Genomic DNA, 12,938 nt, shown 5'->3' with positions numbered 1-12,938 from the left:
ACACACACACACACACACACACACACACACACACACACACACACACACACACACACACACACACACACACACACACTCACACATACACAGGGGCAGACGAGGAGATGAGACAGAGCAGCATGCAGCCATATGCCATATGGTGTGACTCATACCTGGCCTCCAGTGTCTATAAGTGCCCCCCCTCCCCCGCCGGAGACCTCTGAAACCCTTTCTCACCCTCCTATGATGTGTAGATGAGCTATTTGCAGAACCGAGGTCCGATAAAACCCACTCGTGAAGGCCGGGCGCCAATTATCCCTGCCAGCGGCTTAAATTATCCCCGGAGAAACTCCCGCCGTAACCGAAACGTGGCCTCCTCTCCTGGCCCGCGTCCACCTAGCTCCTCTCTGACTCGCCTTTTCCGCGCTGCCTTGCCTTTTGGAAGCGGAGGCCCGGAATCTGCAGCAACACTGTTGGTATTGTTCTGCAGCTCCCCGGGAGGGGCGGCGGTTGTGTTTACCGTGCTCGGGGGGGAGCGGAGATGTGGCCGCTGAGGGACCGTATAATGATGATGTACGCAGGGTTTACATCACGGTTTGTGCAGCCAGGGGGGGGGGGCAATATAAAATCTGATTATTCACTGCTGAAAAGCCCATTTGCATCATTACTGAAATACATGTTGAATGTAGTGACACTGTATTCCTTCTACTAATACTGGAACTCATAGTGCTTGGGAATGTAGATCACATTCCTCGCCCTGCTGCTGTCTTACGGGTCAAAGTGGCCCCCAGCAGGGTTCACGAGCGGAGGAAAGACTCCAAACGATCTTCTCCCAACCTGACATGTGAAGAATGTTCCTTCCAGTGACTCCAACAATAGAAAAAGTGAAACACTGTTTGTGTTCCTATTGCCGTGAAAGCTGCACACCACCAGGGTACTGAGATTGTCCCAGGGTCGTTTTGACCCTATAAAACCGGTGGTGTCCACTGGTTGAATTTCTGCACCGTGAGGAGGGAAAACCCAGATAGTCACACACTTGTGATGGATGACGGGTTGTTTCTTCGTGCAAAACAGATTTGGGGGTTTCAAATTAAATCAAGTTGCTTTCGTTTAGAGGTGGCGCAGTGATTAGCGCGGTCGCCTCACAGCAAGAAGGCCCTGGGTTCGAGCCCCGGGGTAGTCCAACCTTGGTGGGTCGTCCCGGGTCGTCCTCTGTGTGGAGTTTGCATGTTCTCCCCGTGTCTGTGTGGGTTTCCTGCGGGGGCTCCGGTTTCCTCCCACAGTCCAAAGACATGTAGGTCAGGTGGATCAGATGTACTAAAGTGTCCCTAGGTATGAATGTGTGTGTGTGTGTGTGGTGGCCTGGCGGCCTGTCCAGGGTGTCTCCCCGCCTGCCTCCCAGTGACTGCTGGGATAGGCTCCAGCATCCCTGATACCCTGAGAGCAGGATAAGCGGTTCGGGTGATGGATGGATGAAGGCAGGTCCTAAATGACCCTTAAGACCGAGGCAGTACCCAGGATGTGGGGGACAACACAGGGGCCGGATGCTGATTAACATCATGTTGGCTTGTGGAACCTTTGCAGTTTGGCTAAATCTGCATAACTTCGATGCAGGAGCACCAGCGGCCTTCGGTGCTGCTGTGCTGCCGGACTACCCAGCCAGCCCGCCTGGAAGAGGAACCGTGTCTCCTCTGTCATGCTGAACGTTCCAGCTGCAGGCTGCTTTTCAGAGCCGAGCAGGGGAGCTCCGTTTTACGCGGCATTAAAAGGAGATCAGCTATTATTGCTCCCCTTTAATTGATCAGTGCAAATCACGCCCGCTCGCTCGCTCGCTCGCCGCCTCTCCGGCTTACCGAATGGTTTCGAGTAATTGCAGCCACGCAGAGTAACTAAAACAATGGCGCTTATTGTAAGCAGTGTTTATAACCTTGATTGGAAACAGAGAAAGTTCACTTTTGATGTACATGATTTTGTTTTGTTCTTTGCTGACTTACAATGAGAGACTGTGTTAGTTGGCTCTGAGCTATAAAAAAAGAAAAGAAAGAAAAGAAATAAATCTTGCAGACTTCCCTTTCCTTACAAAATCACTGCCAGGGTTTATTTATCTTAGCATTGTTCCCAAGGCGGGTGGTGCTGTTTGGTCTATTAAGGGAGGCCCTCCTGGGCAAAAAAACAAAAAAACACACACAAGGATACTCATGTTGAGTGTTTCAGTCTGAGTGCGTTGAAATCTATCTGTGCTCGCTGACTGACACAACGTGGAGCGGCTTTGGCCCCGTCAAACTGCTCGCTGGGCAGGGAGACGGCTCCGAATTCCCCGCGATGACACGCTGATTACACGCCTGTATATTCCCACTTGCTGCGGTGACCATGGCAACCGCGCCTTTACAGTGGTGACCATGGCAACCGCGCCTTTACTATTTCCATAGCGGTTGTGTACGTATCTGGCCAAGTCATCAAGCGCTCTGTGGTAACCCTGTTGCCACGGCGACCGTGGGTGTGGCCAGCGCAGACGAGGTGGGAGGGCGGGGGTAGGGAAACGCTCTTAAAGTTGGAACAGCGTGTGTGCGTGTGCGCGCGCGCGTGTAGTTGTTGATAGGGACTGGAAAGAATGCGCGTGAATCACAGTTGAAACAAACAAACAAGACGAAAATGAGTCGGTTGAATAAACCCAACAAAGAGCGCGTGAGCGGGTTTACACGTGCAGGAAAATAAAAACAAAAAAAGACGCTCTGCATCTAAACGAGCCTCTCACCCGCAAGGGGAAACGCGGTACGGACAATGGAGAGGACGAAGAAGAAGACGAGGGCGGTGTGCAGAGAGAGAGAGAGAGAGAGAGCGAGAGAGAGAGAGAGAGAGAGAGAGAGAGAGAGAGAGAGAGAGAGAGAGAGAGAGAGAGAGAGAGAGAGAGAGAGAGAGTCCAAATTCAAATACCGAACCAAGAGAGGGAGAGAGAGAGAGAGAGAGAGAGAGAGAGAGAGGAGAGAGAGAGAGAGAGAGAGAGAGAGAGAGAGAGAAAGAGAGTCCAAATTCAAATACCGAACCAAGAGAGAGAGAGATAGAGAGTCCAAATTCAAATACCGAACCGAGAGAGAGAGAGAGAGAGAGAGAGAGAGAGAGAGAGAGAGAGAGAGAGAGAGAGAGAGAGAGAGAGAGAGAGAGAGAGAGAGAGAGAGAGAGAGAGAGAGAGAGAGAGCGAGAGCGGCGCAGCGCGCGCGGTACAGAGCAAGAGTCCAAATTCAAATACCGAACCAACTTTTTCCGGGCACAGTTCTAAGTGGATGCAGACTCGCCGTGCTCGGTAACGCCAGCATTTTCCATGGAACAGGCTCGTTTCTCTCCTGGCCCTCTCCCTCCCCCCCCTCTCTTTTTTTCTTCCACTCGTTTCTATCCAAGTTTCTCTGATTACTGACTTTTACCGTTTTCATTGGTTTAAAACCCGCCACACCGCAGCCTGAGAGCGCCGGGCACAGGAAGCCGCGACAGGAGGACGTCGCGCCAGCTCACCGCGGGCAACAGGGCCACTTCCGCCCTGTCCTGCAGAACCTGCCGGAGTTTTACCAGAAGTGCTGCAGAACTCGCAAACCTGCAAAACGGGGGGACACAACAGGCGAGCTTTCGAGGTTTAAGGAACATTCCTGCTCTTGCAGCGTGATAGCTTCTAAGTAAATCGTGTGGTTCAGCTAACAGAGCCAACTGGTGTCGATGCCAGACCGGGACGGGGGTGGGGTGGGGGGATGGGGGGGTGGCTGAGGGTTAAATGAGCGGCTGAGAAAAGAAACAGGGCTTGCGCTCGGTTGCAGGGGCCTGGGCGGGGTCTCTGGCCCTAGTGGGGTCTGCAGCCGGGGCAGAGACTGGCGCTGGTGCTCACCCTACCCCGGGGTTCAGGCTGGGTCAAGGCCGGGTTCAACTCAACGGTACAAGCTGAGGGAGGTGCTCGGGCCGTGGATGCACAGAGGCAGTACTGGTGGTTTCAGGGCGTGGTCACCTTGCAGGTATTGGGGGTGGTATCTCTGTTTCCCCCCCAGTAACGTTTATAAATACACACGGTGTGCTTAAAGACAATCACACATATATGTTAAAAGGACAGTTCGCCCCAGAATCAAAAATACACGTTTTTCCTCCCACTTGTTGTGGAGCTATTCATCCATCTGGGTCGTTTTGGTGTGAGTTGCAGAGTTGCGGAGATATCGGCCGTAGAGACGTCTCCTCCTCTCCAATACAGTGGAACTGGATGACACCCGCCTTGTGTTGCTCAAAGCACCGAAAAATATAAAACAGCAGCAGCAGGGTCTATTTCCAGAAATCATGACTTGGTTGCACAAGAAAATCCACACACCCTGTTGTGAGCAGTTTCATGCAGGTGCAGTTCGGTTTAAAAAAAAATAGTTCCTACATGAAACTGCTCACAACAGGGTGTGTGGATTATCTCGTGCAGCCACGTCATGATTTCTGGAAATAGACCCTGCTGTTGAGTTGAAAAAAAGAAAAACACAAGTTGAGTACCATCCAGTTCCCTTGTGTTCAAGAGAAGGCAGACCATCCATCCATCATCCGGACTGCTTATCCTGCTCCCAGGTCGCGGGGGTGCTGGAGCCTATCCCAGCAGTCATTGGGCAGCAGGTGGGGAGACACCCTGGACACGCCGCCAGGCCATCACACACACACAGACAATTTAGTACAGTCGAGTCACCTGACCTACATGTCTTTGGACTGTGGGAGGAAACCGGAGGCCCCGGAGGAAACCCACACAGACACGGGGAGAACATGCAAACTCCACACAGAGGACGACCCGGGACGACCCCCGGGGTTGGACTACCCCGGGGCTCGAACCCACGACCTTCTTGCTGTGCGGTGACTGTGCTAACCACTGCGCCACCGCGCCGCAGTCACATTCATTGGTCATTGAAAGTCATTGGTCTCTACGGCCGGAACGATCTAGATCAGGGGTGTCAATCTCCAGGCCTCGAGGGCCGCAGTGTCTGCAGGTGTTAACCGTGCACTACGCCATCTGATTAAACTAGTTCCTTCCCCCTCCATGATCCAGGAGGTGAGCTAATTAGTTAAATCAGGTGGTGTAGTGCACGGTTGCAACAAACGCCTGCAGACACTGCGGCCCTCGAGGCCTGGAGTTTGACACCCCTGGTATAGATGGATAAATGACAGTACAGGTGAGAGGAGAAACGTGTATTTTTGATGTTGGGGTGAACCGTCCCTTTAAAGTCAGCGTTTTTATGTATGTGACAAGCTGACAAGCTCGGGGCAACAACTGTGATTTTGGTCTCACTGCGTTCTCTTATGGGCGTTGATATTGGGGTTGGGGTTTTTAGAGAAATGTATTTTCTCCCCAGTTGTATCCGGCAATTACCCACTCTTCTGAGCCTTCCCGGTCGCTGCTCCACCCCTCTGCCGATCCGGGGAGGGCTGCAGACTACCACATGACTCCTCCGATACATGTGGAGTCGCCAGCCGCTTCTATTCACCTGACAGTGAGGAGTTTCACCAGGGGGACGTAGCGCGTGGGAGGATCATGCTATTCCCCCCAGTTCCACCCCGCCCCGAACAGGTGCACCGACCGACCAGAGGAGGCGCCAGTGCAGCGACCGGGACACATGCCCACATCCGGCCTTCCACCCGCAGACACGGCCAATTGTGTCTATAAGGACGCCCGACTAAGCCAGAGGTAACACGGGGATTCGAACCAGGATCCCCGTGTTGGTAGGCAACGGAATAGAGCTCTACGCCACCCGGACACCTAGAGAAATGCATTTTTTAAAGAAATACAAGGAGAAACTAAATCAATCTGAATAAAATGTAGCCCCGCAGTACAGCAGGACTAGAAGCCATTAAGGCTTTCAGAACGAGAGTACTGTACTGAATCCCCGTCCGGCTCCCAGTTAATGTCAGCTCCTCTTGATGGAGAGCTTAGTGTTTTTACCAACCGCCGGATGACTCTCTCAACAACTCTTCCTGGTGGAGGTAAACATGCTGCAGCTTGGAAGAGCAGGACAGCCCACTTGCTAACAACTACTTCTGATATGCTTCCCTGTTGTTGAGAAACTCGGTTTATAGCGGCCTCGGGCATTTTTCAAACCTATTGTTGTTCGAGGAGACCCTGGAAAGCTGCTGAATCAGAGGAAAGTGCCGTGAAACAAGTCTGAGCAATCTGAGTGGGTGGGGGGGGGGTTATGTTTCACCAGCTGAAGATATAGTGCAGGGTTCAGTTGCAACACAGCAGACCTTAAAATACTACGGCCATTCAAAGTGCGTTGTAGTCTGTGTCCTTTAAAGGCACTGACCATCAGACCTACACAGAACGCAATCAGCTGTAGTTTTTTTTAGCATTTTTGGCTAATGAACCAACGAGTTTATATGATGAAAGGATAATAACAGCTTGAGTTGAAGAAGGTCCTCCGTAGGGTGTCTGGGCTCAGCCTTAGAGATAGGGCGAGGAGCTCGGATATCTGGAAGGAGCTCGGAGTAGAGCCTCTTCTCCTTCGAGTCAAAAGGAGCCAGTTGAGGTGTTTCGGATATCTGATTAGGATGTATCCTGGGCGCCTTCCTTTGGAGGTTTTCCAACTGGGAGGAGGAGACCCCGGTGTAGACCCAGAACTCACTGGTGGGACTACATGTCCTATCTCGCCTGGGAACGCCTTGGGATTCCCCAGGAGGAGCTGGAGGGCGTTGCTGGGGAGAGGGATGTCTGGAGTGCCCTACTCAGCTTGCTGCCACTGCGAACCGACCCCGGAGAAGCGGCTGATGATGAGAGATGAGATGAGATTGAGATGAAATGAGAATGAGATTGACATTGAGATGAGATGAGATGAGATTGAGATTGAGATGAGATGTGTTGAGAAGAGATGTGTTGAGAAGAGATGAGATGACATGAGATGAGATGAGTTGAAGAAGCACACTGCCCGCAAATCCCAACGATGCACATTTTAGGCCATGCCTGTTGAAATACCTCACGCTGGATGAGAGAGGAGGGAAAACTCTGGAGTGACTCATACTGCAGTTCATTTTCTAAACAGCTGAATAAATGGTATATGCAAGATATCAAAAATATCGAAATTCGTTTCATTTGCTGATGGCACTAATATACACTGCTCAAAAAAATAAAGGGAACACCTAAAACCACAATATAGACCTCGATGAATGAAATATTTCAGCTGAAAATCTTTATTTATTAGACAGAGGAATGTGTTTAGAGCAAAATAACCTACGAATGATCAATGGAAATCAAAATCATTAGCCCATTAAGGTCTGGATTCAGAATCATACTCAAAATCAAAGTGGAAAATGCGAACATAGGCTGATCCAACTTCTGTGGAAATTCTTCAAGACGATTCAAAATGAGGCTCAGTAGTGTGTGTGGCCTACACGTGCCTGTATGCACTCCCTACAACGTCTGGGCATGCTCCTGATGAGACGACGAATGGTCTCCTGAGGGATCTCCTCCCAGACCTGGATCAGGGCATCGGTCAACTCCTGGACAGTCTGTGGTGCGACATCGCGTTGGCGGATGGTACGAGACATGATGTCCCAGAGGTGCTCGATTGGATTCAGGTCTGGGGAACGTGCAGGCCAGTCCATAGCATCAATGCCCTCGACATACAGGAACTGCTGACACACTCTGGCCATATGAGGACGAGCATTGTCATGCATGAGCAGGAACCCAGGGCCCACTGCACCAGCATATGGTCTGACAATGGGTCTGAGGATCTCATCCCGGTACCTAATGGCAGTCATGGTACCTCTGGCTAGCATGTAGAGGTCTGTGCGGCCCTCCAAGGATATGCCTCCCCAGACCATCACTGACCCACCGCCAAACCGGTCATGCTGGAGGATGTTGCAGGCAGCAGAACGTTCTCCACAGCTTCTCCAGACTCTCTCACGTCTGTCACATGTGTTCAGTGTGAACCTGCTCTCATCTGTGAAGAGCACAGGGCGCCAATGGCGAATCTGCCAACCAAGATGTTCTCTGGCAAAGGTCAATCGGGCTGCATGGTGTTGGGCTGTGAGCACAGGCCCCAATTGTGGACGTCGGGCCCTCATACCATCCTCATGCATTCTGTTTCTCACTGTTTGAGCAGAAACCTGCACATTAGTGGCCTGTTGAAGGTCATTTTGTAGGGCTCCGGCAGTGCTCCTCCTGTTCCTCCTTGCACAAAGGACCAGATAGCGGTCCTGCTGCGGGGTTGTTGTCCTCCTACGGCCCCCTCCACGTCTCCTGGTGTACTGGCCTGTCTCCTGGTACCTCCTCCATGCTCTGGACACTGTGCTGGGAGACACATCAAATCTTCTTGCCACAGCACGCATTGATGTGCCATCCTGGATGAGCTGCACTACCTGAGCAACTTCTGTAGGTTGCAGATACCGCCTCATGCCACCTCTAGTGGTGAGGGCACTAGCAAAATGAAAAACTAGCCAAAGATCGGCCAGAAAAGATGAGGACAGGCAAATGGTCTGTGGCCACCACCTGCAAATCCATTCCTTTTATAGGGGTTGTCTTGCAAATTGTCTAATTTCCACCTGGTGGAAATTAGACAGTTTACCAACAGGTGAAATTGATTCACAAATCAGTGTTGCTTCCTAACTGGACAGGTTGATATCTCAAAAGTGTGATTGACTTGGAGCTACATTGCATTGCTTATGTGTTCCCTTTATTTTTTTGAGCAGTGTATTTTGTTCTGGTGAGAAGTTACAGCAGCTTTTGGACATGACCACAATAGAAATGGAAAAAGTGAAACAGTGGTTCAACAGAAACAAATGAACCTTAAATCCCGACAAAACAAAGTTTGTGTTGTTTGGAAATCACTTAATAAATACCAAAGTGAAAGCAGTGATAGACAATGTCCAACTAGAACGAGTACACGAAAATAAATTCCTAGGTGTGATACTCCGTGATGGACTGGCGGCCTGTCCAGGGTGTCTCCCCGCCTGCAGCCCAGTGACTGCTGGGAGAGGCTCCAGCATCCCCGAGGCCCTGAGAGAAGGGTCAGCGGTTTGGATCATGGTTGGATGAATAGTTTTTAGACGTTTTTAAACATTTGTGCAGGATTGGTGTAACTGTTGCATAACTCTCAACGGGTGAGACACACACGGACACACCTATCTGTTCTGGAAGTCCCTGGTCATGCACAAAAGTTTTTCACACACACACACACACACACACACATCTGGTATAAACTCACACACACATGCATACACACTAACTTGTAGTACACATTAACCCAACCAGACCCACCCCTCATCAGGTCCACACAGAGCAGGGAGGGGTGTGGCGGTGATAACGCTGATCACTTCTGCCGCGTGGCCACTCACGTGGTGTCAAGGGTCATCAGCTTCGTTTATCTCTGTGTACATTTTCTTGCCCTGCTGTAAAGTCCTGCTCACCGCCACAAACCAGCCAGCCAAACAAGGAACAACCTTGTCGCTAATGCCATGGAGCTAATACACATCCACGCAATCACACACGTGGACACAGACGTGTGCAAACACCCTCATGTGTGCATACACATTTAACAACAACAATAATAATAATAATAATAACGTTTACCAAGGACGACAATCAACAGAAGGGTCTACTCACCATCGTCAAGACCTTCAGCGATGACATCAAGATGGAATTCGGAATCAACAAGTGTGCCAAAACCACTTTCAAGAAAGGCAGACTTACCAAGACTGCAGACGTAGACCTTGACACTGACACCGTAATCATAGAGCTAGACCAAGATAGCACATACACGTACCTAGGAGTGAACGAAGGAGACGGCATACAACACTCAACCATGAAGGAGAAGATCCGGAAAGAGTACCACAGGAGAGTGCATGTGGTACTGAAGAGCGAACGCAATGCGGCTAACAGAATTGAAGCTATCAACACAGTAGCCATATCTGTAGTGACGTACAGCTTCAGCATCATCACCTGGAAACTGAACGACACCAAGAGACTAGACACCGAGACAAGAAAGATGCTGACCATGGAGAAGATGCACCACCTGAAAGCAGATGTCGCCAGGCTGTACCTACCAAGAGCTTCAGGAGGACGAGGCCTAGTCCAACTCGAACTGACCTTCAAGACTACTACTATCGGGCTGGGTGCATACCTGACAAAAACAGACGACCCACTCCTCCGAATAGTAAAACATCAGATCTACACCATCAACAAAGAAGTTGCGCGTTCAAGAAAGAGCTTGATGTCCCAGAAACACGACCTACAGAAAATGAGGCAACAACCATCTACGCCAAACGGGTGGAGCAGAAGGCAAAACACCATGGCCAGCGGCAACTGCAAAAACCCTGGGAGGACAAAGCAATGCACGGGAAGTTCCCAAAAAGAATGAAAGACACAGACGTGGACCAACAAAAGACACACCAGTGGCTGAGGAGCAACGGACTGAAAGCAGAGACGGAGGGCCTGATAATCGCTGCACAAGACCAGAGCCTGGCCACCAGATCCCATCACCATCGCATCATCAAAGATGGAACAGACCTAAAATGCAGAATCTGTGGAAGGTACCAAGAAACCATCGACCACATTGTCTCAGGCTGCCCAGAACCGGCAAAGACCGACTACATGTACAGGAACAACAAGGCAGCCGCATACCTGCACTGGAGGATCTGCAGGAGTTACAAGATCAAGACGACCGAAAAGTGGTACCAACATCAGCCAAAAATGGTCACTGAGAACAATGATGTCACCATCCTCTGGGACAGGCCTATCCACACTGACAGAGATATGAAAGCCAACAAGCCTGACATCGTTATCAAGGACAGGAAGGAAAAGAGGTGCATGCTCATCGACATCATGGCAACACCATCTGAAAAAAACACCTCAGTGAAAGTCACAGAGAAGCTGACCAAGTACAAAGACCTGGAGATTGAAGTCAACAGGATGTGGGGTATGAAGACCGAAACAATACCAGTGCTCACCGGAGCTCTAGGACTCATGAAGAAGGGAATGGAAAAGTTCCCCAACCGTATCCCAGGCAACATCAACATTGGTGCAGTCCAGAAGATCGCCCTACTCGGAACAGCCCACTTATTATGACGAGTACTGTCAATCAAGTGGCATCTGCCCTATAGTGCCTCAGGTCCATAGTTTGGACCCGGCTCTACAGGATGTAAAACAGGAAACATGAAAGTAATAATGATAATAATAACTAGGTGTGAATGTGTGTGAGAGTCGGCTTTGGATGAGCCTGGTGGCCTGTCCAGGGTGTCTCCCCTCCCTGTCTGCCGCCCAATGACTGCTGGGATAGCCTCCAGCATCCCTGCGACCCTGAGTAAGGATAAGCGGTTTGGATAATGGATGGATAACAACAAACTTTATTTGTTTATTTTTGGGAGCCCCCCCTCTTTTTTTCTCCCCAATTACCCCACTCTTCCGAGCCGTCCCGGCCGCTGCTCCACCCCCTCTGCTGATCCGAGGAGGGCTGCAGACTACCACATGCCTCCTCCCATACATGTGGAGTCGCCAGCCGCTTCTTTTCACCTGACAGTGAGGAGTTTCACCAGGGGGACGTAGCGCGTGGGAGGATCAAGCTAGTCCCCCCAGTTCCCCCTCCCCCCCTGAAGAAGCGCCCCGACCGACCAGAGGAGGCGCTAGTGCAGGGACCAGCACACATACCCACATCCGGCTTCCCACCCGCAGACACGCCCAGTTGTGTCTGCGGTTTCCTCCCACAGTCCAAAGACATGGAGGTCAGGTGACTCGGCCATACTAAATTGTCCCTAGCTATGAATGTGTGTGTGTGTGTGTGTGTGTGTGTGTGTGTGTGTGTGTGTGTGTGTGTGTGTGTGTGTGTGTGTGTGTGCATGTGTCGGCCCTGTGTGTTGGCCTGGCAGCCTGTCCAGGGTGTCTCCCCGCCTGCCGCCCAAGGACTGCTGGGATAGGCTCCAGCATCCACACGACCCTGAGAGCAGGATAAGCCGTTCGGATAATGGATAGATGGATACAAATTGGGCAACAATGGATTTACTCTAAAAAAACCTTCCTGTAAAAGTAAGTTTTAGGACGTGATCTGAAAGAAGGCCCTGAGTTTGCTAGCCCAATTTCCTCGGGTCGGGAGTTCCAGTGCTGTGGGGCTCTGGGACTCCTTGCTGCCCTCAGTGTGTAAAAACAGCTAAACTACAGCATCAGCCAAAAGATAAGTGAGTTAAACCAAGAGCATGGCCCGCACGAAAACGCGGAAAGTCGACCAGGAAAACCGTCAGTTCGACTCTGACTGGACGGATCGGTTCTGTTTTATTTTACTGGACCACGTGCCAAACCCACATGCTTTGATAAGCATGCAGACCGTAGCTGTCTGCACAGCACATAATCCCAAGCAGCGCTTCAACACACTACGCATGCTGCCAGTTTTAATGCCAACGACCCTACAAAATCAGGTCACCGCAAACATGAAAAATAGCAAATATGATAACATCACGCGAGCACGCCGTTCCGACTATCTGTAACTCAACACTGGCACAGGAGAGTGCAACAGCTGCATCGGTGCAGGTTTCATGGAGCCTTGCTGAAGCCGAGGAGCCACTCGCTGATGCTGAGCTGGGTAAAATGTGTGCAGCTGATATGGTTGGCGAGGTTTTAACTCACGATGAGAGAAACGAGAAAACGGTTGTGGAGCTGTTAAAGCAGGGGTCATGTTGGCTAAGCCGGCAACAAGAAGAGTAGAACTATTAGCGGAGGAGTGTTCCCCCCCCCCCCAATCTATTCACTGATTTGAAGAAAGCAGAAGCCCTAGACTCGTCCTGTGACGGAACCGATACGGAACAGCTATCTGTGTTTGGTTTTTGGTGGGAAGATCTTCCGGGAAGAACTGCTTTGTTTGCTTCCTCTGCCTGGGGAAACCATCTTTAATGAATGAGCACAGTTCTCTGAGAGGAACGGCTTGGATGTGAGCAAAACTGTGTCCGTTGTCGCCGATGGGGATCCATCAATGGTGGGACAACAC

Source organism: Lampris incognitus, chromosome 2 (genome assembly GCF_029633865.1).
Source record: "Lampris incognitus isolate fLamInc1 chromosome 2, fLamInc1.hap2, whole genome shotgun sequence".
Lineage (NCBI taxonomy): Eukaryota > Metazoa > Chordata > Actinopteri > Lampriformes > Lampridae > Lampris > Lampris incognitus.
Note: the sequence above shows the minus strand (reverse complement) of the source record.